The 26,973-nt window shown below is 42.3% G+C and overlaps 1 protein-coding gene across 7 annotated transcripts in view; it reads left to right on the top strand.

The window, feature by feature from the left end:
- LOC126337013 (protein PALS2) overlaps positions 1-26,973 on the top strand; it is a 359,531-nt gene that overhangs the window by 172,489 nt on the left and 160,069 nt on the right. The window contains exon 1 of one of the 7 annotated variants that reach the window (XM_050001269.1): positions 5,965-6,040. The exons of the other annotated variants lie outside the window; for them this stretch is intronic. The gene's annotated coding sequence lies outside the window, so the exon portion shown is untranslated. Of the gene's footprint in view, positions 1-5,964; positions 6,041-26,973 lie in introns of those variants that run through there. 7 annotated transcript variants of the gene reach the window in all.

Below are 26,973 nucleotides of genomic sequence, written 5' to 3'. Positions count from 1 at the left end.
CCTCCATGCCCGTTAATTTTGATTCCCGCTGGAGGTCGAACGTAAATGTGCATCCGCAATGAGGGTTATGGATTCATTGCCCATCAAGACGAACAAATGATATGAGGGCGTGGTGTCTGTTCTTTTTCACTTGGAGCTGATTAAATAATATGCGCTACGACAAAGCAGTTTGCAATCGCAAGAAATTATTATTTGCAAAATTGATAGGAGAGTTCGATCTTGTTTCGATCAAGAAAATAAATAGTTTTTAGGTCATCGTTACTATTATTACTAGGCTATTTTTGCAAGCATGCAATATTGATTACGCAAGTTACCCATATCTACATTTTTGTATCTGCTTGACATTTTTCACCTATGTAGGCGATGTAGATTAGTTAGAAGTTAGAAGTGAAAACTTCAGCCAAGATCGCTAGAATACAGCATTTATTTTGATTAACGAGTTTAGCAGTCTCGACCTTGTGCACACTGTACCGCGTCACATCATTAAAAGACGTTTCAAATACATAAAAACCTTAGTACATGGATATGTAAAGTATAAAACAAACATTACATAAAATGCCATGCATATCGCACCGACTATACAAGCTCATATTCGTATAGTTACTGAATAAAGACCCAGAACCTGTGCACATGGTCGAGATTCATTGAAGTGTATTGCATAAAATCCAGAGTTGGTAACATAGTTTAGTGAAACCGGTGATCAAAATGGATTCTGTGCTGTAGCGATCTTGGCTGTTTAAACGTAAAAATGTCAATTTCATAACTACATTTTTCTTCAAAGTAATAGCATTAAAGTGTGACACAATGTGATGTGTGAAAATCTCCCTTCCGATGTCTATCCACTACACTGATACTTTGTACATTTCATCATGCATCTATGACATCTGTGGCAGTTACATTGAGGCATATACGTAACATATGATTTAATGTCTGATGAAAATGTCTTTTCCGAATTGTAGATAGTTGCTGCAAGGGATCAGAAATTGATTCATATGAATTTTGCCAATAATAAATGAACTAATTGACAGGACATTACAACTGGCTACTACACTGCTGTAGGGCATACACAGTTATTATTATTATACGTTTTTACCCTTCGACCCTTCTGCCAGCAGAAGGAGCCACTGACTCGGAAAGTTTGCGCATTTCCAATTTTTTTTTTCTGCTGCCCTTCGTTGAGTAGACTTTTTATGTATCCATATTTTTAAACACTGATTACTTTTGTTGATAATTCGTATTGTTGACAAGAGTTAACACAGCAAACCGGTTCATTATGCTGTACTTCAGATTTTTATCACTTGTCGTACACCTTCCAAGCGTGAGACTACGGGGTTTACCGGATAATGCATTTTGTAGTTGGCATATGGATATTTTATCAATGATATTGGTTTTCAAGAGCACACTAAGATCTTTTGGCACTGCTCCCATTGGTACTATTATTATTACCCTCATTATTACCATTAGTGGAAGTCGTGAGACACAAAGCATCGGCAATGCCGTTCTCTTAATGTGGATAGCTAGCTTTCTTTCGTGAGACGGAGTTTTAATTAGCACTCGCGATCACCCAGAATCGCTTCATCATTCTACGCAAAAATTGTTAGAAATAAACAGTACGAATTGTCCTATTGACTCATTAGTTCGTGGTCTAATAAAACACCGGCGCGTTTCGTCACTGGTTCGTTCAGTAAGCGCGGGAGCGTTACGGATATCTTTTCAAGCTGTTTCTTCGGACGATCATCTCTGTTTCTTTCCTCAACTGTGATGAAAGCAATTCTCCGTCTTCCGACATATACTATCTGCTCAAATGCATCCGTATACCCGTATATAATGCGGATTTGACCACTAAACGTTTCGAGATGAAGAGTCTCCTTTATAAAAGGAGGCGAGGAGTACTGTGTTGTCAGTAAACAAGGAGTAACAACTGCATAGGCTGGGCAGGAGAGCACCTTGGCTTCCAACGCGGGCCAGTCATTGAAGTCACCTAACTTGTGAGTAACAGATCTATCAAGGACATTTCAACCCTTCTTAAGTTGCCCAAGTCGACTGTTGGTGATGTGACTGAGAAGTGTAAACGCGAAGGAACAACCGTAGTTAGACCAAGATATGGCAGACTTCATGTACTTACGGTACCGTCAAGCATTGCGTAAAAAATCGCATGATATCAGTGGAAAGAATCACTCGGGAGTTCCAAAGCTCTATGAACAGCTCAGCCAGCACAATGACTGTGCTTGTGGAGTTAGAAAGAATGGGGTAAAATGACCGAGAAGATGGCCACATGTTTCTGCAGTCAGTGCTAAGTGGGGTGTGAGATGATGTAGAGAGCGACGGCTCTGGACACTGGGTGCTTGAATCACACTATAGCCTGTGCTAGTCAGATGGAAAGGTTTGCGTCATGCGTAGTACACAGATGTGGTGTTACGGTATGTCGGTGTTTCCTTGTCGTCAGCGTGTAGTCGCCTTATTGCGCTTAAGAAAATGCTAAATACGGAAGGATATGGACGCATTTAACAGCAGTATGTACTGCGTACAATAAAGGACCAGTTCGGAGACGATGGTTTATTGTGTCAGCATGAAAGCGTACCCTCTCGTAAAGCAGCATCTGTGAGGCAATGGTTTGTGGACAATAACATTCCTGATACGAACTGGCCTGCCCAGATTTCCGACGTAAACACAGTGAAAAGCCTCTGGAATGCGTTGGAACGACGACTTCTGTTCAGAACGCAGCGTTCAGCACTGCCACCTTCTCGTTTTGGGCCCACAGCCATTTGGACACCACACTGAGCGTGTCCGCAGAGTTCAAGCCCTCATAAAGCCGAACGGTGATGTACTATGCTGCATCAATAACCAAGCACGATGAACGAGTGTTGCGTGTAACTCTCTGCAACCCCGTACTTGAATATAAGCAATAATAATATACGTATAAGCACTGTTAAAATTAACGCATCTGAATTTCTTGCTATCAGAAAGGATTCCCTACTTCTTAAGGAACGTTCATAAAATGCCTGAATTTCAGGGTATAGGGTAATAGTATACGGAAGCAGTCACAGACAGCTAGTGTGTTACAAAAAATGTAGCGAAACGCAAGTATCTACCTGGTAATATTATTTCCAGTGGGTGGAATTAATTGCATCGATAAACAAGACTTAAACCGCTTTAAAGTTGATCGCACTTGGACATGTCTAATGTATACTCTTATTAATAAATCATGCTGTCTGTACTGGCCAATACCCTTCAAAATTAATATTAGATTGTATACTGTAAACAAAACCTGTCGCTTAGTGATAGTGTATCGCTTTCAATAGTAACGTTACTTACACAAACTTGTTACGCAAAAAAAAAAAAAAAAAAATTAAACAAAGCGAAAATCAAACACTTTTGTTGCTACAGTTCGATCTGAGATTACGTTACAAGCAATGCTAGAGATGTAATTCACCGCCTATACTGGATTTCTTTCATTTTTCGGTTGAGATCATAAAATCTAACTTTTTCTACTTTTGTGTATCTTTGCTTTTAAGGAAACTGTTTATAATATATGAATGATTCTAACAGAATATCTGAAGCTATGGTTCTCAGTTTATTTCTTTTAAGTATAACAGTTTTTCTTGTCACAACTAGATAGTTGTAACTTCATTAAATTCTTCAGCGCAATTACGACTACCTAGCAGTTATTGACCCGTGGGGTAGCAGCCCGGTCCAGGCGTCTTGCCACGGTCCGCGCTGCTCCCCCCGTCGGAGGTTCGAGTCCTCCCTCTGGCATGGGTGAGCGCGTTGTCCATAGAGTAAGTTTAAGTCAGTTTAAGTAGTGCATAAGCTTAGGCACCGATGACCTCCGTAGTTTTGTCCCATAAGACCTTACCACAAATTTCCAAAAATTTAGCAAATGTTGATTACATCTATCTTACTTAATAGGATTTTTCCAAATAATATATTATTTGTTTCAAATACGCATAAGTCGCAGAAGAAAATTCTCTTGGGAATTATAAGTCGGGAACTAATTTTTTTCTTTTGCTGAAAGTAGTTTTATTTTTGCATTTATCCCGATACAGTACAGCCAAAATCGTCGTAGTGTAGGAGTGCCAGCAACAATCGACAATCCTGCCGACGGACAGCATTAAAAAAAGTAAACAAAAACTCTTGTTGCCATGACCACTTTTAGCCAAACAGTTACACATCTGTTCAAAGCTCATAGCCTCTTCAGGTGTTGGCGTTATGCGTCCAGCTACTATCCCTAGCCTGAATGGTCCATCGACGCAATTAATAATAATAAGCGATAGCTTTGCTCTACATTTCCTCCTTTTAGTGACTCCTTCAATGTTCTTGGTCTAGCTCTAACAGTGCTAGGGTAGATCTTTACTGAAGCACGGACAAATTAACGCTGTAGGAACAAGTCAAACTTCCATATACGTTCACTAGGGTCTATCACAATAATGAATTATTACGCTCAAGACGCAAAATACCAATTCACCATCAACAAAACAGCCACAATTCTATTACCGCAGAGTGTGAGACGTGACCCATCATCCACAACTCAATTACTTTTGAGTGAAGTTGCCGAGTCCCTAGATTTACAGCACAGACGCATACGAATCCCAGTCTGCTATCCCCAAACCAACAAACACGAGCTTCAATTCTTGTTCCTTACTGCTCGTCAAATACTCCTCTATCAATAAACAATTGCAAGCCCAGCAAACTATAAACCATAATGACAGATCTCCCAGCATAGCTATACCTATTAAGCAAGACCTAACTTGCCAACCGCGAGACCAGCGAACCAGATCCTAAAAAAATTTCTCGTGGCAGGAAACTTGATAACTCACACATGTCCGGTGGTTTCTTACCTTACGACCACAGAACACATTAGTTCGCTCCCGACTCGTGTACTCACAACTACGCCTTTCTCAAGACGAATCGACTTCTCGTCCGGTACAAATGGTGCTGCCTGTCTTCTGCATGTAAAAGGATGAGAAACATTAAATTTGGCACAGATGTACGGCACCACTATCCATTGTAACAATTTCAGTATTGTTGGCGAAGGTTGTCGGCTGCACTCTCAGCTGCCGGACGGAGTGACCGAGTGGTTCTAGGCGCTTCAGTCTGGAACCGCGCGACCGCAACGGTCGCAGGTTCGAATCCTGCCTCGGACATGGATGTGTGTGATGTCTTTATGTTAGTTAGGTTTAAATAGTTTTAAGCTCTAGGGAACTGATGACCGCAGAAGTTAAGTCCCATAGTGCTCAGAGCCATTTGAACCTTTTTTTTTTTTCACTCCCAGCTGCCAGCTACGATTGTGGGCTTTTGTTACCCCTCTGGACTGCGGAGCTGACAGATTTTCGCGCACCGCAGCGAGTCACGGACAAGCATTCTGACGTTATGACGTCTATAACGTAATTACAAAATAAACGTTAAAAAATTTAAAGACATCCGTATGAACATTTCCTGGGTTTTAACACGTATCCAGATGTTACGTCTGAATAAGGAAAGGCGACAAAAAAGTGCGTTGTCCTATACGACACAGCACAGTGGACACACCCCATGTTAATGTCCACTGATAGGTGTCCGGATACTTTTGATCAGACAGCGAATACGTAATCAGTCTCTGGGTTGATGATTCTACGTTACCGCCGTTTATACCCGATTCACAAGCGACATAGATTCAGATAGATGACTCTGTTGGGACTAGAAGAGCATCTAAGGGCATAAGAAATGCGAAACGTATAATGACAGCAGGACAACAAAAGGAACGATGATGAGCTCAATTCAGTGCAGGACTAATTTCTTCGTTAGTGAGGCTTGTGGCTGGCCGAGAGAACAGAGCGTAATTGTGTCACTTCCAAGATAGCGAGACTCAGGAAGCGAGTGTAATCTCGCGGCGACATCGTGGCTCGGATGGAGAGGCAACACCGTAGCTCCTGATGACACACGCAATCAGGCCGGAGCGCTCCCGAAAGTGTGCGTTAGAGGCTCCTGCTTCATTTGCTGCCCGGCAGTGGAGGAGGCAACACCGTGTAGCTGCCTGCTCATCTCCCTTGGCTGCTGTGACGTAAGTACGGTGTACGCAGAGATCGGCTTTCCCTTTCTCTGATAATATCTGCGCTGTACACGTGCGTGTCAGACGGTATGTGCCATTGAGCCATACCGTCAACCTGTTTCCCATTTCTGTTACGAAACGAAATACAACAACTGCGCAGTACGAATAATATAGTAATTAACCTATTATCTCACAGCTTCAACTCAGATGGTGTGTTGTTGTAGGCAAAACGATATTTCCACTGTAATTCTCCAGGAAAAGCTAATTCTTGACATACAGTAAGTAGATTTTCACGACATAGATCCCTTTGTCAGACATTTACCAGTCTGTTTTTACCTTTCTTTCTTTTTTTTTCCATGTGGTGGCCAAACCTTCGGAAAGATTAGTTGGTCTCAATATAAATTCAATATCCTCGTTAGTCCAGTCACAGAGTAATTCGGTCGAGCTGTCTACTGCCACAACTTATGAAGCGCACCTACTTACATTATGTCTTCCAGCATACAGAATTTCCAAAGAAAAAATAAATGAAAATAATTTCAGAAATTCTTTTACAGAGTGAAGGAGTTGTCAAATAGATATGATTTCAGTTTACGTTCGAAGTTAATATTAAATCTTTACATCACCTGCTAAGTGATGAACGTTTTTTTTTGCGATATCACGCGTGTATCACTTCACATCCATAGTGTTGTGAAAATTATGACATCCGATGGTGGCTGGATTGAGTGATATCAATTATACCATTGTAAGTGTTTACAATGGTAAGTGTTTACAACGTACTGCAATGGTGTAAGTGAAGTCAAGATGATCAGAAGGATATAGGTTGCTTGTGGTCTACAAGCTGGGAAATAACCTCAAAATTGGTCTACAAAAGGCAACTTTATTACACCGCAGGGGTACTGTGCGAGATTTTGACTAAGATCGTCATATACTATTAAAGACCACTTGTTCTTGCACTATACAAAATGGTAAAATTGACGCTTGTCTTAATATTATCTCATAATAATGTGAATTTGAATTAAGAATTGAATCGTTTTGTTTGTCTGACCTTCTACGAAACTACTGTGGTTCTAACGGTTGAATTCGGAGCGAATTGTAATTATTTTTGCATCACGTTTACAAAAGTCTGTCTTTCTTTTATTACCCTCACAGGGAAGTTTAAACAAATAATGTTAACGAAATGACGACCAAGGCGGTTGTGTAAGATAACAAAAGGATATTGAAAACCTCGCACTGCATGCAAGCTGTGTGCTTTTTGAGGCTTTTGTAGGACAAGTTGAGGGTATTTTCAGCCTTGATAGTCCGCAAACGTCTTAAATCAAATTGTTGTTCTCAATTTACACCACAACACTGTGGTACGCTTACATCCTGTATACCAATATCTTATCAGTGCATCAAGGAATTGCACCCTTTATTTCATGCAGTTATAATCCACTTTCTAATAGCAACAGTATATTGTGATTAAATAAATAGCGAACTGATTGTCTCATCTCTTTCTTGAGAGGACTCTGTTGCGTACCACTGCAACAGTGATTATTAGGAAGGTGCCTGTCAGATCCTGACTGTTTAACCGATTCAAATCTACGTCTTTCGAGGTGGCATAAGTGCTTGAACTATTCTGTACTGCATTTACCAGTGCTGAAAGCCAGTATTAGATAGCTTTCTTACCTTCGGTATAGCAGGGCACACATTTATGGAAGTTCTTCACCTAACGACTGAACAACTGAATTGCTATTATATTTTTACTATTTCGTCGAGTTCCGTACATGTTATATCGCTGAAGATCTCTTCAAAGACCCTTTCCAGCGCCACGGAAAAAGTTTATAGTTCCATTTGTTTTAAAAATGTCGGTGTCATAAATCAGTATTTGTTGTTGTTGTCTTCAATCCTGAGACTGGTTTGATGCAGCTCTCCATGCTAATCTATCCTGTGCAAGCCCCTTCATCTCCCAGTGCCTACTGCAACCTACATCCTTCTGAATCTGCTTAGTGTATTCATCTTTTGGTCTCCCTCTACGATTTTTACCCTCCACGCTGCCCTCCAATGCTAAATTTGTGATCCCTTGATGCCTCAGGACATGTCATACCATCGATCCCTTATTCTGCTCAAGTTGTGCCACAAACTTCTCTTCTCCCCAATCCTATGCAATGCCTCCTCGTTAGTTACGTTATCTACCCACCTAATCTTCAACATTCTTCTGTAGCACCACATTTCGAAAGCTTCTATTCTCTTCTTGTCCAGACTATTTATTGTCCATGTTTCACTTCCATACATGGCTACACTCCATACAAATACTTTCAGAAACGACTTCCTGACACTTAAACCTATACTCGATGTCAACAAATTTCTCTTCTTCAGAAACGCTTTCCTTGCCATTGCCAATCTACATTTTATATCCTCTCTACATCGACCATCATCAGTTATTTTGCTCTCCAAATAGCAAAACTCCTTTACTACTTTAAGTGTCTCATTTCCTAATCTAATTCCCTCAGCATCACCCGACTTAATTCGACTACATTCCATTATCCTTGTTTTGCTTTTATTGATGTTCATCTTATATCCTCCTTTCAAGATACTGTCCATTCCATTCAACTGCTCTTCCAAGTCCTTAGCTGTCTCTGACAGAATTACAATGTCATCGGCGTATCTTAAAGTTTTTATTTCTTCTCCATGGATTTTAATACTTCTTTGAATTTTTCTTTTGTTTCCTTTACTGCTTGCTCAATAGACAGATTGAATAACATTGGGGAGATGCTACAAGCCTGTCTCACTCCCTTCCCAACCACTGCTTCCCTTTCATGCCCCTCGACTCTTATAACTGCCATCTGGTTTCTGTACAAATTGTAAATAGCCTTTCGCTCCCTGTATTTTACCCCGGCCACATTTAGAATTTGAAAGAGAGATAAGTCGTAAGGTCAGTATTGCCTCACGTGTTCCAACATTTCTACGGAATCCAAACTGATCTTCCCCAAGGTCGGCTTCTACCAGTTTTTCCATTCGTCTGTAAATAATTCGTGTTAGTATTTTGCAGCTGTGATTTATTAAACTGATAGTTCGGTAATATTCACATCTGTCAACACCTGCTTTCTTTGGGATTGGAATTATTATATTCTTCTTGAAGTCTGAGGGAATTTCGCCTGTCTCATACATCTTGCTCACCAGATGGTAGAGTTTTGTCAGGACTGGCTCTCCCAAGGACGTCAGTAGTTCTAATGGAATGTTGTCTACTCCCGGGGCCTAGTTTCGACTCAGGTCTTTCAGTGCTCTGTCGAACTCTTCACGCAATATCGTATCTCCCATTTCATCATCATCTACATCCTCTTCCATTTCCATAATATTGTCCTCAAGTACATCGCCCTTGTATAGACCCTCTATATACTCCTTCCACCTTTCTCCTTTCCCCTCTTTGCTTAGAACTGGGTTTCCTTCTGAGCTCTTGATATTCATACAAGTGGCTCTCTTTTCTCCAAAGGTCTCTTTAAGTTTCCTGTAGGCTGTATCTATCTTACCCCTAGTGAGATAAGCCTCCACATCCTTACATTTGTCCTCTAGCCATGCCTGCTTAGCCATTTTGCACTTCCTGTCGGTCTCATTTTTGAGACGTTTGTATTTCTTTTTACCTGCTACATTTACTGCATTTTTATATTTTCTCCTTTCATCAATTAACTTCAATATTTCTTCTGTTAGCCAAGGATATCTACTAGCCCTCGTCTTTTTACCTACTTTATCCTCAGCTGCCTTCACTACTTCATCCCTCAAAGCTATCCATTCTTCTTCTACTGTATTTCTTTCCCCCATTCCTGTCATTTGTTCCCTTATGCTCTCCCTGAAACTCTGTACAGCCTGTGGTTTAGTCAGTTTATCCAGGTCCCATCTCCTTAAATTCCCACCTTTTTGCAATTTCTGCAGTTTTAATCTACAGTTCATAACCAATAGATTGTGGTCAGAGTCCACATCTGCCCCTGGAAATGTCCTAAAATTTAAAACCTGGCTCCTAAATCTCTGTCTTACCATTATATAATCTATCTGATACCTTTTGTATCGCCAGGATTCTACCATGTATACAACCTTCTTTTATGATTCTTGAACCAAGTGTTAGCTATGATTAAGTTATGCTCTGTAGAAAATTCTACCAGACGGTTTCCTCTTTCATTTCTTACCCCCAATCCCTATTCACCTACTATGTTTCCTTCTCTCCCTTTCCCTACTCTTGAATTCCAGTCACCCTTGACTATTAAATTTTCGTATCCCTTCACTACCTGAATAATTTCTTTTATCTCATCATACATTTCATCAATTTTTTCGTCATCTGCAGAGCTAGTTGGCATATAAACTTGTACTACTATAGTAGGCATGGGCTTCGTGTCTATCTTGGCCACTATAATACGTTCATTATGCTGTTTGTAGTAGCTTACCCGCACTCCTATTTTTCAATTCATTGTTAAACCTACTCTTGCATTACCCCTATTTGATTTTGTATTTATAACCCTGTATTCACCTGACCAGAAGTCTTGTTCCTCCTGCCACCGAACTTCACTAATTCCCACTGTATCTATGTTTAACCCATCCATTTCCCTTTTTAAATTTTCTAACCTACCTGCCCGATTTAGGGATCTGACATTCGACGCTCCGATCCGTAGAATGCCAGTTTTCTTTCTCCTGATAACGACGTCCTCCTGAGTAGTCCCCGCCCGGAGATCCGAATGGGGGACTATTTTACCTCCGGAATATTTTACCCAAGAGGACGCCATCATCATTTAACCATACAGTTAAGCTGCATGCACTCGGGAAAAATTACGGCCGTAGTTTCCCCTTGCTTTCAGTAGTTCGCAGTACCACAACAGCAAGGCCGTTTTGGTTCATGTTACAAGGCCAGATCAGTCAATCATCCAGACTGCTGACCCTGCAACTACTGAAAAGGCTGCTGCCCCTCTTCAGGAACCAGACGTTTGTCTGGCCTGTCAACAGGTACCCCTCCGTTGTGGTTGCACCTACGGTACGGCTATCTGTAAGGCACGCAAGCCTCCCCACCAACGGCAAGGTCCATGGTTCATGGGGGAAGATCAGTATTTATGGATGTTAAAAACTACTTGCGCACGTCAGAAAAGAAGCTACATTGTACACTCTAACTTAGCAGACACAGCAACTGTATGTACATTCTAAGACAAAAAAGCGACGCACTACGAAGGAATTATCCGAATGGGACGGAAATCGGCAGATATGATGTACATGTACATTGTACAGACAAAGAAGCGATTACAATTTTTAAAAAATAGGATGATTTATCCAAGAGAAATAGCTTTACAAATTGAGCAAGTCAGTAACGCGTTGGTCTACTTCTGGATGTCCTTCTGTGGAATACTGTGCCAAATTCTGCCCCCTGACCCGTCAAATCGTCAAAATCCCGAACTGGTTGGGGATCCTTTCCATAACACTCCATACGTTCTCAAGTGGGGAGAGATCAACCTACCTTGCTGGCCACGGTAGTATTTGACAAGCACAAAGAAAAGCAGTAGAACTCTTGCCATGTGCTGGAGGGCATCAACTTGCTGAAATGTAAGCTCAGGATGGCTTCCGTGAAGGGCAACAAAAGGGCTTAGAACATCTTGGACGTACCGCCGATGACAAACAGAGGGGTTCTGCTATGAAATGAAATGGTACCCCTAAGACAATCACTCATGGTTGTCGGGCTGAATGGCGGGCGACAGTTTAGTATGCAGCTGCTGTCCAGGGCGTCTCCACGCACGGCTTGACTGTTCAACGGGGCTCAGTTCGAAGCGAGATCCTTCACTGAAGACAGTTCTACTCCAGTCAATGAGATTGCAGGTCGAAGGCGCGTCTGAGGACGCCCCGGACAGTTTCTCTTTTTATGATCATAATATAGGCCGCTAGTCTCACAAGCGTGTCAGATAGGAGTCAAAGACCAATCAGATGGACGTGCACGATACTAGCCCACAGATTTATGGTAGATCTCTGTTGACGGTGAAATACACAAGTTCACTTAGGATTTTTGAACTCCCAGACACGGTGTTCAGACTGTTGAATACTCCTCCTCCTGTGAAAGCAGCTTTTTCAGTAAACAAAACACACGGTAGTTTACAGTTTGATGCAGATTCAATCTGTGGAATTCCACACGCCGAGGAAAGACATCAGCTGATAGGTCCTGTAGGTTCTGAGTGTGGAATGGATGGACGTTTGTCTCGCGCGTGACTTTCGTCACATTAATGTTGGAAGTATTTAATTCCTTGGCCATGAGTGGCGTGCTGGCTCTGGGGCTGTCCCCAGTTCGCTGGACCGCAACTTCCTCCAACTGAACAGTACGCACAGTGCGAGTGCTAGCACTTCCCCGTCGATCTAGCCTAAGGAATCCTGTTTCACGAAGACAGCCAGCAAGTCTCTGAAATGAGACATGGTTTGGTGACCACCTCCCTGGAAGTCTTTCTGCGAACAGGCGCCATTCCGCTCGACTGTTGCATCGTACCTCCCCAGAAATAGGGTGTCGCCAGTTCCTGGTCTAGTGCTGAGTGTCGCTGCTTCTAGATCGCGGGGTCAGGGGTTCCATTCCCGCTCGGGAACTGGGTTTTTGTGTTATCCTAATCGTTTCTCCCACCACAGGGACCTGCAAGTCGCCGAAGTGGCACCAGAAGAAGACTTGCATCAGTCGGCGATACAAACCCAAAAGGTATCTCCCGGCCAATAAGCCTTACCATCATTTCGTTTCATAAATGAGACGGATGCCAGCTAACTCGGTTGGATTGCAGTCAGCTATCAAGATCCTGTCAGCTTCAACAGAAACTTCCATGATTTTGTTGCAAGCCAGAATCCGTTGTACACGTGTAGCATGCGAAGCAACCAAAAAAATTGCGAACGTTGGCCTGAGTCAAATACTCCAAGAAACAATAGTGCGCAAACAGTGCAACAGTGTTGTGTGCGACATGATAAAAATGTTTCTTTTCAACTCATCTGATAATTCTATAAATTTGTCTACTTTGTTTCTTACCACCTGAGTAGGGCCAGATGCCCTCACTGACGCGGACTTTAACCCACAAAGTAATTATTACGGCGCACAACTGTCGACATATCGGCGAATATCCGCATCCGCACAGACCCCTATCCACTATCTGATCAAGTTTTCTGGGCACCTGCCAGTGGACATTATTGTAGGGTGTGTCCACTCTTCGCCTTTATGACGGTTTGAACTCTGCTGGGGACACTTTCAATGAGGTGTCTGAATGTCTGCCCATTCTTCCTCAGGAACCCAAACCAGAGGAGGTAGTGATGTTGGAGGCTGGCCTCTGGAGTGAAGTCGACGTTCTAAATTCTCCCACAGGCGTTCCGTTCGGTTCACGTCGGGATTCTGGTGAGGCCAGAGTATTTCAGAAGTGTTACTGTCCACAAACCATTGCCTCCAAGATGCTTTTTGTAACAGGTCACATTGTCATTCTGACACAATCATCCATCGTCTCCAAAATTTTTCTCTACTGTACATACTACAGTGATGACTGGGTGTTGTGTGATGTCCTTAGGTTAGTTAGGTTTAAGTAGATCTAAGTTCTGTGGGACTGATGACCACAGGTGTTAAGTCCCATAGTGCTCAGAGCCATTTTTTTTTGTATATACTACACTACACAATACTGTAAAGTGTGCCTTCGCCCTTTCGCATTTAAATTGTTGTTTACGATAATATGATTACACCTTAACCGAGAAAAACGCCTTCATACTGCAATACCACCATCTCTATGCTTCACTGTTGGTGCTGCACGTAATGGCAGGTAACGGTCCTGCAGGCACTCCCCAAGCCCAAACCCTGCCGCTGGACTGCCACGGCGTACAGCGTTAATCATAACTCCACACTGCTCGTATCCAGTCACTGTGCAGCGGCGTCTCTCTATGCACCAGTTAACGCCTGGCTTACCACTGACTACAGAAATGCGAGCTGGCCTATCATTCTACTCCACTCTTTTTAGCTCGCTACGCACAGTCATTCTGCTAGTTGGACTGCTAATTGCTCTTTTGAATTCACGGGCGATTCCGTCCGTTTATTTCATGCGATTTTTTTTACAACCACCTTGCGCAACACCCGACAGTCCCTCTCCGTCGGTACATGAAGTCTTGGTTTAGCACTGGTTGTTCCTTCGGTTTCCACTTCACAGTCACTTCATCAGTAGCTGACTTCGGCAGCTTTAGAAGGATTCAAAAGTCTATAATGCTTTTTTCACTCAGGTCACGTCCAATTTCTTATCTACGAAATGTTCGAATGTGTGTGAAATCTTATGGGACTTAACTGCTAAGGTCATCAGTCCCTAAGCTTACACACTACCTAACCTAAATTATCCTAAGGACAAACACACACACACACATGCCTGAGGGAGGACTCGAACGAACCTTCGGCGGAAACAGCTCTACAGTCCATGACTGCAGCGCCTGAAACCGCTCAGCTAATCCCGTGCTGCTCTTGTCTACGTTCGAAGTCACTGAACTCTCCTTGAGCGACCCAGTCTGCTGTTACTGACACTCTCCGCGTCCTTTTATACTGGCGGGTCTGCCTGTCGTGATGTCTAGTGCTCAATTCCGCTTTGCATTTGGGTGTCCGCATATTTTTGATTAGATAATTTACATGACCATCACAAGAACCATGGTGTTGTGTAAAAGACGTTAGAAATAATATATTTTTTGTGAAGCAGTAATGCCCAGAGATGCATCTGAAAAAAAAAAACAGATGAACTTGAATGGTGCTGGATACTTGCATTAAGCTTCAAAAATATTGCGGCTTTGGAGGTCAACCCGGTATCAGCAGTATTGTTGAAAAGTATTGTCGAACATGGAAATCAGATTGAATTAAGTTTCTTACTGTGACTATAAGTGGATCAGTTGAATGTCAAATCCGTTATTCAGTTAAACTGTATTGCTGAATCAATTTACGGGAAACTGCCATCAACCATAAGTTTGATTTTGACACCATAGTGCTCTACTAGGCACGGTCCTGGTGGGCGCGGCACGCCGAAGCCTTTCTCCGACCTTTGGACTCGCTTATCCAACCAGCTGTAGGGGACCTATACTTTAACGTGGATTGGATAACGTTCGGGGAAAGGCTATAACAATGATGACACATACTCCATATGTTGTCAGAAGTGTCTGCTCAGATCACGCTTCGCCACATTTCGTGAAAGTGCATGTGAGGTGAAGTAGTGAGTGGAAATTTGTGAAAAACTGAGTGAAAACAATGCAGTAAATAGCAGTTGATCGAAACAGTAACCAAAGACACGAAACAGGACGAAAAATTTTGCGGATGATTTGCTGTCAAAAGAACAACGAAAACAAGCACAAAAACCGATATAATAATACAGTTCAGTTAGCGATGTAATTTTAAGAAATAAAAATTTGACCCACAAAAGATGACACCTAGGTGTCGAAACACGTCTGGGTAAATATAAAAATAAACTAATTGTGTTTGCGTAAGACTGATTTTCAAAACAACCCAGTTTTCAAATCGCAAACACGGAAGAACATAAAGAGAAGCTTAAACCTTAGTAACATGAACGACAATGATGTCTCATTCCCTTGTCTACTACTACTTCCCCAAGGCTTGACTTCAGTAAGCACTTTCAAAATTATGTAGGTTGCAGTAGTTATGCAGAGATGATGGAGAGCTCCATCAGATCCGGTCTGAAAACCACAACAACTACCTCAGAAAAATGCATGTTAAGTCCACATCACATTTACTTCTGCACCTCATAGCAAAATACGAGGTTATTCTAAATGATGAACCCATTTTCAAAACTCCGTATTTATTCAAGTACAAATCCAAAACGGACAAGCTTTATAGCAATGAAAAGAGCAAGTTTCAAGGTTTTTTAAAAACCTTTGATACCAATTTAATAAATTTAGTAATTTGTAATTAATTATTTTTAATAATTAGAAATGTGATAAATATTTTAATTGTTTAATGTGGCCACTGTTCGCTGCACGACAAACATCGAAGCGGTAGCTAAACTCGTCCCACACGCGAAAGCGTATCTGCTGGTACTGAGTGCACGGCAGCAGTAATCCAGTTCCGCAGTTCGTTCAGAGTGGTTGGTAGAGGCGGGACGTAAACAGCTTCCTTCACGTAACCGGCCTTCTGAAACCATCACCGCCCGCCAAAAGCTGCGAAACTTCCTTTTTTTCCTTGATATAAAACTTGTTCCTTTTGGATTTGTACTTGAATACATACGAATTTTTGGAAATGAGCCCATAATTTAGTTTAACCCTGTAATGTAAAAAGGACATCACTCAATAATCTTGTTATATGTTGTGGACCCAAATCAAAGAAATTAATAAAATAATTGTTCCGAGAAAGTTCTCACTATTGGATCATAGCGTACTGCTACTTTATATTTTGAGTTCGTCGCTATCTCTAATTGGCACATACTTTCAGGTTTCGATATATACAGGGTGAGTCACCTAACATTACCGCTGGATATATTTCGTAAACCACATCAAATATTGACGAATCGATTCCACAGACCGAACGTGAGGAGAGGGGCTAGTGTAATTCGTTAATACGAACCATAAAAAAATGTACGGAAGTGTGTTTTTTAACACAAACCTACGTTTTTTTTAAATGGAACCCCGTTAGTTTTGTTAGCACATCTGAACATATAAACAAATACGTAATCAGTGCTCTTTGTTGCATTGTAAAATGTTAATTACATCCGGAGATATTGTAACCTCAAGTTGACGCTTGAGTACCACTCCTCCGCTGTTCGATCGTGTGTATCGGAGAGCACCGAATTACGTATGGATCCAAAGGAAACGGTGATGGAACTTAGGTACAGAAAAGACTGGAACAGCACATTACGTCCACATGCTAAAACCTTTTTATTGGTCATTTTCACAGACGCACATGTATATTACCATGAGGGGTGAGGTACACGTTCGACGGGCGTTTCATAGGACGTGGAGGACGCATAAATTGGCCTGCCCGTTCTCCAGATCTTACACCTCTGGACGTCTTTCTGTGGGTTACGTTAAAGGAGAATGTGTACCGTGATGTGCCTACAACACCAGAGGATATGGAACAACGTATTGTGGCAGCCTGTGGCGACATTACACCAGATGTACTGCGTCGTGTGCGACATTCATTACGCCAGAGATTGCAATTGTGTGCAGCAAATGATGGCCACCACATTGAACATCTATTGGCCTGACATGTCGGGACACACTCTATTCCACTCCATAATTGAAACGGAAACCACGTGTGTACGTGTACCTCACCCCTCATGGTAATGTATTCCACTCCATAATTGAAACGGAAACCACGTGTGTACGTGTACCTCACCCCTCATGGTAATGTATTCCACTCCATAATTGAAAACGGAAACCACGTGTGTACGTGTACCTCAACCCTCATGGTAATGGACATGTGCGTCAGTGGAAAAGACCAATAAAAAGGTGTTAGCATGTGGACGTAATGTGCTGTTCCAGTCTTTTCTGTACCTAAGTTCCATCACCGTTTCCTTTGGATCCATACGTAGTTCGGTGCTCTCCGATACACACGATCGAACAGCGGAGGAGTGGTACTCAAGCGTCAACTTTAGGTTACAATATCTCCGGATGTATTTAACATTTTACAATGCAACAAACGGCACTGATTACGTATTTGTTTATATGTTCAGATGTACTAAAAAAACTAACGGGGTTCCATTTAAGAAAACGTAGGTTTGTATTAAGAAACATACTTCCGTGTATTTTTTTATGGTTTGTATTAACCAGTTACACTAGCCCCTCTCCTCACGTTCGGTCTTTTGAATCGATTCGTCAGTATTTGATGTGGTTTACGAAATATATCCAGCGGTAACGTTAGGTGACTCGCCCTGTATTTTTAATTTAAATCAAATAATTTATAATACATGAATAAGGGGTACCGAAAAAACGTATTAAGCAAATGAAGTTCGAACCTCCGATAAACGTATTGATTGCGACGTCTGACAGATTATTAACGAAGGAAGGCTGAGGTTTACCGGCGGGGGGGAAAGGGGGGGGGGGGGCGACGAGGTCCTCAGACATGGTGGAAGCATGGAGGATCGATTTAGGGAAAACCATGGAATACCTAAACCTGGATTATCGGAAGGCTAGGTGAACGCCGGCTCTCCCGAAAGTCAGTCCAGCGTGTTATCTGGGAAAATTACTTCAAGTTTGCAGCGAAGAATATTATTTTGTACTACTTAATATTTCTTCATTGTTAATAGTCTCACTGAATTGTGCTTGCATTGAGCCAACAGTACAGTCAAGTGAAGTCGTCCAGTATCGTGTACTCAGACATGGAAGGTTATTGCCACGGCTTGCCAGTATCACAGTACCGGGGAACAGCCTCGGTAGTTTAAAGTATGATTCACAGTGCGGTGGTAGACGCGCTATTTGAGCGACTGGCGAGCACGGGCTGTCACTTTATCGCTGCGTGTTCAGCCAGATTACCTGGCGCACACAACGAATACCGGAAACACAGCCTGGAAGATATAACTGTTTCAACACTCAAGTGACTCGGAGATACCAAGTGAAAGACTACCGGCAGCCTATTTGCAATGTCTAATTTTGTTTCTACAAACTTCTTCATTCCTAACCTCTATGGTGGCGAGTCCGATTTTTGTATTGGTTTCAGCATTTTTTTCCCTGTGACCTGACATAATAATCACCGACCCATTATCAGAATGAACTAAATTTTCTTCGAGAGTGGATGTGTAGATAGAGGGGTCGGAGGGAGGTTGTGACACTTGTTCGCCATTTGCCTACGAATCGTATAAATTGTGTCCAATGTGTTTTATATTTTGCCTATTAGCTGTTGTGCTCTTGAGGCTGGAAGAAGATACATTGCAGAACTGACCTCGCAGATGCCATCTCTCTCTCGCGGCCACGACCATAACTCGCACTGTAGGCGATGGTGACTAACTACGCCCAGAAACATTCCGAGGTGCTACCATTGGATTGGAAGTATGCACCGCTAACAGCCACTACCCCGCCGCCAGCTAGTTCCTTGCTTCTTCCGCAGAGCTCTTTACAAAGACAAAACACGGCAGCATTTCAAAGCAACCTACGTCGAGAAACAAGGTGCAACCAAAGCAATTCGAGTTTTAACGAAACCAAATACAGTTTATTAGCTTTAATTAACCCTCGCCAAGTCCATCTGTTCCACCAGCGACCACCTCCAATTGGTGAATAGCTCCTTCCGAACAATCTCGCGTACACACAGAAAACTGCAAATACTCTCTCACGAAAACAGAAAAAAACTGACCAGAATTCCATGTGCGCGCACTGGCAATGCACTAAATTTCGCAGTACAGTACTTCCAGCTTCAAAGGGCCAAACTTCCCCTCAACAGTAGTGCTAGCTCGCTCCTTGATTTTTTGAGCTACCAACAACTCCAGAATTGTTTAAACATCCCGGACTTTCAGTCAGGAGATTTCAGATGCAGAATGCAGTCATTTACACCAGATCCCACTTCTCAAAAGAACTCTTCTCAATGGTGTTGTTGCCTCCTGTAAGTCTGTGGATTAGAGAAACATCAGTAAAACCCAGATTCTCTAAGAAATCGAGCTCCCATTTATACAATAGCTTCAGATGTCTGACTGCTTTACAAATGAATTCAGATGTTAAATTTTCGACGTTAAGCATGTAAGTGAGAAACAGTTTAGAAGAAATTTGAAATTATATTGGAAATGGAAATGAAATGAGCGTATGGCATCGTTGGCCGGGAGGCCCCATCCGGAAAAGTTCGGCCGCCATGTGCAAGTCTTTTATTTCAGTCGACGCCACATTGGGCGACCTGCGCGCCGGTGATGAGGATGAATGGATGATGAGGACAACACAACAGCCAGTCCCCGAGCGGAGGAAATCTCCGACCCGGCCGGGAATCGAACCCGGGCTCGATTGCATGGGAGGTGAGCACGTTACCACCCAGCTAAGCAGGTGAACATTATGTTGGAAGTGCCCTCGTTATCAGACGCTAGATAAGTATAGAGTGAGTGGCATGTGCTCTGTATTGAGTAAAAGCTAATTTTGGTGCATCTAAATGTTTATGACGTCATGTCTCCTGAACCGGTTCGTACAATGACGTAATTCTGAAGGTAGGTTCCATGATGTACGTGGATAGTGTCTGCAAATTGTTTTTCGAATATAGTGAGCCGTAAAGAAGTACTGATCTAAAATATCATGCTTGATGCTACAGTTTTACTCTGTGCATAGCGAAAAGGTAGTACGTAATTTTCCTTTCATCATTTTGTGGGTGGTGTCACCGAGGAAAAGTTTATGAAATATTTGAAATTATGCGTAATGTTTGTTGGAAATAGCAAACTGCTCTCATTCTCCAGTACTGTGTGAATAAAGTGTGGGTATTCTGCACGCCGAGAGTAATGCTGCGTCTGGAGATATACGCGGTTTCTAACTAGAACACTTGTGTTACTATGTTAAACCTTTAACACACGGTTACAGCTCTTAACGAGCAGGTTATTAAAGCATTTTAAATTTTTAAATTTGGTCTCTAACACCATGAAAAATTGAAAATCAAATTTTTGTTGCCCCTTGAAGCCGTTAAATATACAACCTGCAACTAGGGCTTGGTTACTGTGTCCCGAGTTAGCCGTTGAGTAATATACAGGGTATTCAGAAACATTCTGAAAAGTTTGTAAGGGTGTTGCAGGAGACGTTGTGCTGATGCTGTGAAATAATTGTTAGAGAAAAATTCGATATGTTGCGCCGTTTCCGAGTTACTTTGCATTGAAGTTAGCTAATCAGGTTGCTGTGCGCGAAAGATCAAGCACTTGCACGCGCTAAAATGCCGCAGTGCACAGACATCCCTGGGTCCGTCAGTGACCACTTGTTCAAATTCTCATTACCGGTAAAAATGTGCCTTTTTCGGAAGTGATAAATTTAAGCTAGGTGAGCAAAAGCTACGTTTGTTCGATTTGAGGAAAAGAAACGAACCACTCTTACAAGCTTCTCAGTCTGTTTCTAACTACCTTGTATGTAAACCCATCATCTCCCTGTCTTGAGCTCTAATGACCTCAGCTCTTTTGTGCCCTAAAGCTGAAAAAAGGGAAAAAACTCTTTGGGCTGTCTGATGTCGGCTCTTAACGTCCACATGGCGCTACCGCTTGTCTGGTCAAACTGGAAGGGAATAAGATTCTTGTCCTATTCAAATCCAAATCGGATAACTCTTCTTCTCAACAGAATTTGAAATAATTCGTTAAAATGTCTGTAAGTCCAACGATTACTGATCGACGCGCAGATATGTACTGGGAGCGGCTTATTTCCCCATCTCGCAGTCTAACAGGGGGCACTTCACACCGAAACCGCTTATATTCTTGACAACGCCGAACTGGCTTCACACCATAATTCTTAGCCGATGATAAAATGTAAGCAACTGATCAGATTTCTAAAATCCATGCGGACTATTTAACAGCTAAGAAACATGGCAAGAAAACCAACGGTAATTTTGAAACGTCCCCTTAGAAAAATTATACATGAATGTGCTTAACCCAGATCACCCTGGCGTCCTCCTGGAAGGACGACGTAACTCACTGTTGAAGTTATTTATTTGTGCGAATAATGAATTGTTGCAAAGGACTGTGACGCATTGTTAGATGAAGTAGGCAGAGTCAGTTGCGCCCTGCGACAGTAAGTTTGACGCTGTCGTTCATAGTGAGTGAGAAACTGTGTCTTGAAAATAGGGCCGCTTTTACCGTGGCCGAAATGACTGACCTTGTCATTGATGGGTATGTATATTTTCTTTCATATTGCGTCAATAATTCTGAAACTTGTCGTATAATATCTTAAAGAATTAACCTACATTATTTATGGGCTCATATTACGATTGAAAGTTTTCATCAGTTGTAATTCAATAATGTTTTCAACCGTCCTTCCAGAAGGACGTCAGGGTAATATGTTGTCATTTTGTATTCACAGAAAACGATGTACACTTATGGAACTTTTGGACATGTTCGAATCAAAAGATGAGGAAATACCGAATACTGGTGTAAATGTAACATTACACCCTCCTCTAAATTCAGACGAAGATTCGGGTGCTGAAGAAAATCCAAGTCTAGATAAATTACCAGCAAGTCAGCTCAATGCTACTGCGCTAGATGACCTAAAAGAGAGGGGCGTGGAAGCTACAGGAACAATAAGAGGAAACAGAGTTAAGAATTGTCCTCTATACTTTGTAGATAAAATGATAAAAGAAACTAGAGGATCATATAAAATTTGTTCTGACTCAACATCCGGGATTTCCATTGTACATTGTAATGACAACAAGGTTGTTACTGTAGCCACCAACTTTGATAGAGTGCAACCACTACGCTCTGTAGCAAGATTTTCTAGGGAACGAAAGAAAGGGATTAGAGTGCTTCAACCTAGCTTATTACACTCCTACAATACTAATATGGGGGGCATAGATCGAACTGACCAAAATGAATCCCTATATTGATGCTCTATAAGAGGGAAAAAGTTGTATTTCCCGATCATTGCACTTTTGTAGACACTGCAGACCAAAATGAAGAACCCATAGATCACCTGATATTTCGTCGTCGAATTGTCACTGCAATTCTTAAGAGTAACAGAAGAGTCACTAACAGCAGAGAACATCCTAGTAAGAGGGCAAAACTATATTCTAGATTTGATGGAAGAGAACATTAGGTTGCTGGATTACCAACGGACGAGATAACAAAAACGAAGAAGCAGCTGAAATGTCGAAATTGCCACCAAAAAAAACTACTACTATGTGCGTAAAATGTCACGAACCACTTCATGTTTTTTGCTTTTTGTCTTACCACACTAGTGCCTAAAATATGTGTATAGATTATTTTCTGTGTTTTTTTGTATTTATTAGCTGTTTTTGCCCATAATTCAAATTTATTTATGTTTATTTGAAAGTATAAAAACCAAAACAAGTTAATTTTGCAATGTCATATACTCTAAAAACATGTTCCCTTATTGTCCTGACGTCCTTCTGGAAGGACGCCCATTTTTGGAAATACTAAATAAAAATAAATACTCAAAATTGTTTTCACTTTCTTACTTACAACCTTTTGAATGAATGTAGATAAGATATAAATCAATTTTTGAAAAACAAATAATTCAGGACTATCTGGGTTAAACTGACACACAGTATTTTTAGCGCAACGCAATCTGACTTTCAAAAATCCCTACAACCTTGCACAAATCACTTACCTCACCAAAAATCTTCGTTACTCGAACTACTGCAATACAGCGAGCGCCACTACTGCCAGCTAAATAAAAGATTCAAACTACTGAAGGCACTAACTACTGATAGGCATAGTTAGCAAATGAAAGATTTTGATAGAGAACAAACAATGTATTTACCTTAATAGTGTTCAAAAGTCATAATATATATAGCAGTTCATGACATCCAGTCTTACAAATTTCAAAACTCCACCATTTCTCTCCCCACATCCACCATTGCTGGCGGCTCATCTCCAACTGCGCAACGCTACGCGCTGTTGACATCCAGCTGCCCAACACTACAATGGCGAGTATTACAACAATGCCAACCAGCCACTGACTGCACACAGCACAGTCAGTGATTTTCATATAGAGCGCTACGTGGCGTTACCAATAAGAAAAATAAACAGCCTACTTACAATTTCTACAACGGAAAATTATTTCATGCAGGAGTAAAATCCAAACGCCTAAGGGAAAAAAATTTATTCGCTGAAGATAAAAATGTAAGGAAAACAGACTCTACGCAGATGACGTACTTCGTTCCATGTTCCAAAAAGTGAATACGTAACAAACTACCGAATCCAACTCCGTCATCTTATCTCCTTCCGCGCTGCTTTTATCTGTTGTTGACTTTTCTTGTCATTGGGACTCTAGCAATATGCAAAAGAGGGCCAGTCTCTTTTTTTAAGACGAATGGCGAAACAGATGGCGGTTCTGCTATGGTGTAATTTTTGTTGTAAGACGTAAAAAATGGATTATTTTGAGGAGGCGACGATTTACAGCATGTAAAAACTAATAAAAGGTGTTGGTTGCACGCAGGATCTTCTACAGTATATTGCTACCGCTGTAGCGTATGTGTAGTGTACGAGGCCCCGATACTAAAACTTTTTATGAGATGTTCATCATCATACGTTCAAAATTCATGTTGACATTCTTAATTATAGACTGGATACAATTGGTGTTTCAAATTCGTATGCTGTTCTTAACCTTAATTCAGGAAACTAACGTACGCCTGCCCGTGTGGCTTCTTGTCTCGGAGCGAAGAGCGACTTCAGAGCAGCAGAGTGCAAATTCTCGTTCGGACATCTAGATTTAGGTTTCTTGTGGGTTCTCTGTACCGATTAATGCGACTGCAAGGATGGATGTGACGACACAGTCGATTTCCGTGCGCGCCCTTCCTCACTCACCTCGTCGCCGACAAGGTGTTAAACCGTATTCTCCCCTCTTTTAGGTTTTAACAGGAGATCTAGCTTTCCGCCGTGCAAAGTACGGGGCTCTACCAGAGCTAGTTTGTGAACACCTTGAACGCACTGGCCGTGGCACTCCAGGTAATAGCTCACGGTCACAGCACGGTCAGCCACTGCGCGCATGTCGCTATATTAGCCCGGTGATATAGATCCGTATCTACGAACATACTCCGCAAGCCACGGTACGGTGCGTGGCCGAGGGTACCCTGTACCACTACTAGTCATTTCCTTTCCTGATGGACTGGCAAATAGAGTGACGGAAAACGACTATCTATATGCCCTGGTTTCTCCTATCTTTGTGTCCCTTACGGGACATTTGTGTTGGCGGCAGCAGAATCGTTCTGCAGTCAGCTTCAAATACCAATACTCTACATTTCTGCTCTACTGTCTCGCGAAAAGAGCGTCATCGTCCCTCCAGGGATTCCCATTTGAGTTGTTCGAACGTACCGGTAACAAACATAGCAGCCAGCCTCTGAATTCTTTCGATGTGTTCCTTTAATACGACCTGTTCTGGATCCCAAACACTGAAGCAGTACTCAAGTACACTAGCATCCTATAGGCGGCCTCCTTACAGATGATCCACACTTTCCCTAAACTCTCCCAATAAACCGAAGTCGATCATTGGCCTTTCCTACAATCCTTACATGTTCGTTCCATTTCATATTGTTTTGCAACGTTACATTTTTCTACATTTAGGTCTAGCTGCCATTCATCACACCATCTAGAAATTTTGTCGAAGTCCTGCTCCTGCTGCTACTCAACTTCGACGCCTTCCTGTATCCTGCAGCATCATTAGCTAAATAGCCGCAGATCGCTACCCACCCTGTCTGCCAAATCATTCATGTATATAGGGAATTGTAGCGGTCCTATACCGTTTCCTGGGACACTTCTAACGATGCTATTGTCGCTGATGAACACTCGCCAGCGAGGACAACGTACTGGGTGCTATTGCTCAACAAGCCACTCACATATCTGGTAGCATATTCCAGATGCTCGTACATTCATTAACAGGCAACCATGTCAAACGCTTTTCGGAAATGTAGAAATATGAAATGTGCCTGTTGCCCTTCATCTATAGTTCGCCTTATACATAGTGAGAAAAGAGTTTTGCACAAGCGATGTTTTCAAAAACTGTGCTGATTCGTGGGTAGAAGCTTTCCAGTCTCAAGAAAATTTATTGTACTCGAATTGAGAACGAGTTCAAGAATTCTGCATCAAATTGATGTTAAGAACATTGGTCAGTAATTTTGCCGTTTTGTTGTTTTACCCTTTTTATATACGGGAGTCATCTGCGCTTTTTTCTAGTCCCTTGGAACTTCGCGCTTCACGGGATATATGCGATATGTGCAAGCTAAGGAAGAGGCCAGTGCCGTGGAGTACACTTTGCAAAACCGAAATGAGATACCTTTCGGAAGTCGCGACTTATTAGTTTTCAACTCGTTCAGTCGTTTCTCTACGCCATGGATGCCTGTTACTATGTCGTCCATACGTGGCTCCATGCGATGCTCAAATGTTTGTACGATTCTCTTGCGTGAACGATTTCTTAAACGTTAAATTTAAAACGTTGGCTTTCATTTTGCTATCTTCTGCTGCGACACACACTGGTCAACGAATGACTGACCTTAGACCCGCTAGCGAGTTAACATAGGACCAGAATTTTCTGGGATACTCGGCCAGATCTTTTGTTAAGGTATGACGGCAGCTGTATTCTTCGTGCAAAGATCTTTTTACAGACGCACGAATCCCTACTAAAGTAACGGGAACAGCATATCTTGTGACGTGACCAACTCAGATCCCGCCCCACAGTAAGAGGGTCAGCGCCTGGCTGCAGCGCCTGCAGCCGTCCCTCGCGCCGCCGAGGTCAGTCGCCCCTGGAGTGGGCGCGTGCGGCCGGCCGCCAAACGCACGTTCCCGTGCGTGCCGTCTAGGGGACGCCCACGCCGCCAGCGGCGACACACCTCTCACACCGGGACCACACTCCCGCCGCCTGCGGTTAGCATTTAGCGTTCAGCAGGTCATTCGAGAACAAGCACGAAGTTAGTCCGGGCAACGGTGGGAGGAAGGACATTGGCGTGTCGTATCGAACGAAATCATCCCGACATTTGCATCAAGTGAGTCAGGGAAACCGCAGCAGTTCTAAATCTGAATGACAGCGGGAATTTGACTCCCAGCTCTGTCGAAATCTATTCCAGATCCTCAACAACGGCGCCACCCCGCTCTGTAGCATGTCATACATGGACCTATGAGATGCATGACTAAACGTATGTGCGGGTGCGGAAAACGCTGTCCCCATACACACTGCATCTGTAAATCACTTTAAAGCGTTCGGTTCACCGCAGCTCTGACAGCAGGAATTTGTTGCGCCTGAATTTTTGACTGCTGAAGTCGGACCCCGTACTATACATTCCATTTACTAATAAAGTCCTACCGTGCACAAATTTAAAACAACAAAGCGTAACCTGTCATGTTCTTGATACGTTTCAATTC

This window comes from Schistocerca gregaria, chromosome 2 (genome assembly GCF_023897955.1).
Source record: "Schistocerca gregaria isolate iqSchGreg1 chromosome 2, iqSchGreg1.2, whole genome shotgun sequence".
Lineage (NCBI taxonomy): Eukaryota > Metazoa > Arthropoda > Insecta > Orthoptera > Acrididae > Schistocerca > Schistocerca gregaria.
The sequence above is the reverse complement of the archived record's forward strand: the minus strand, read 5'-3'. Positions and strand labels throughout refer to the sequence as shown.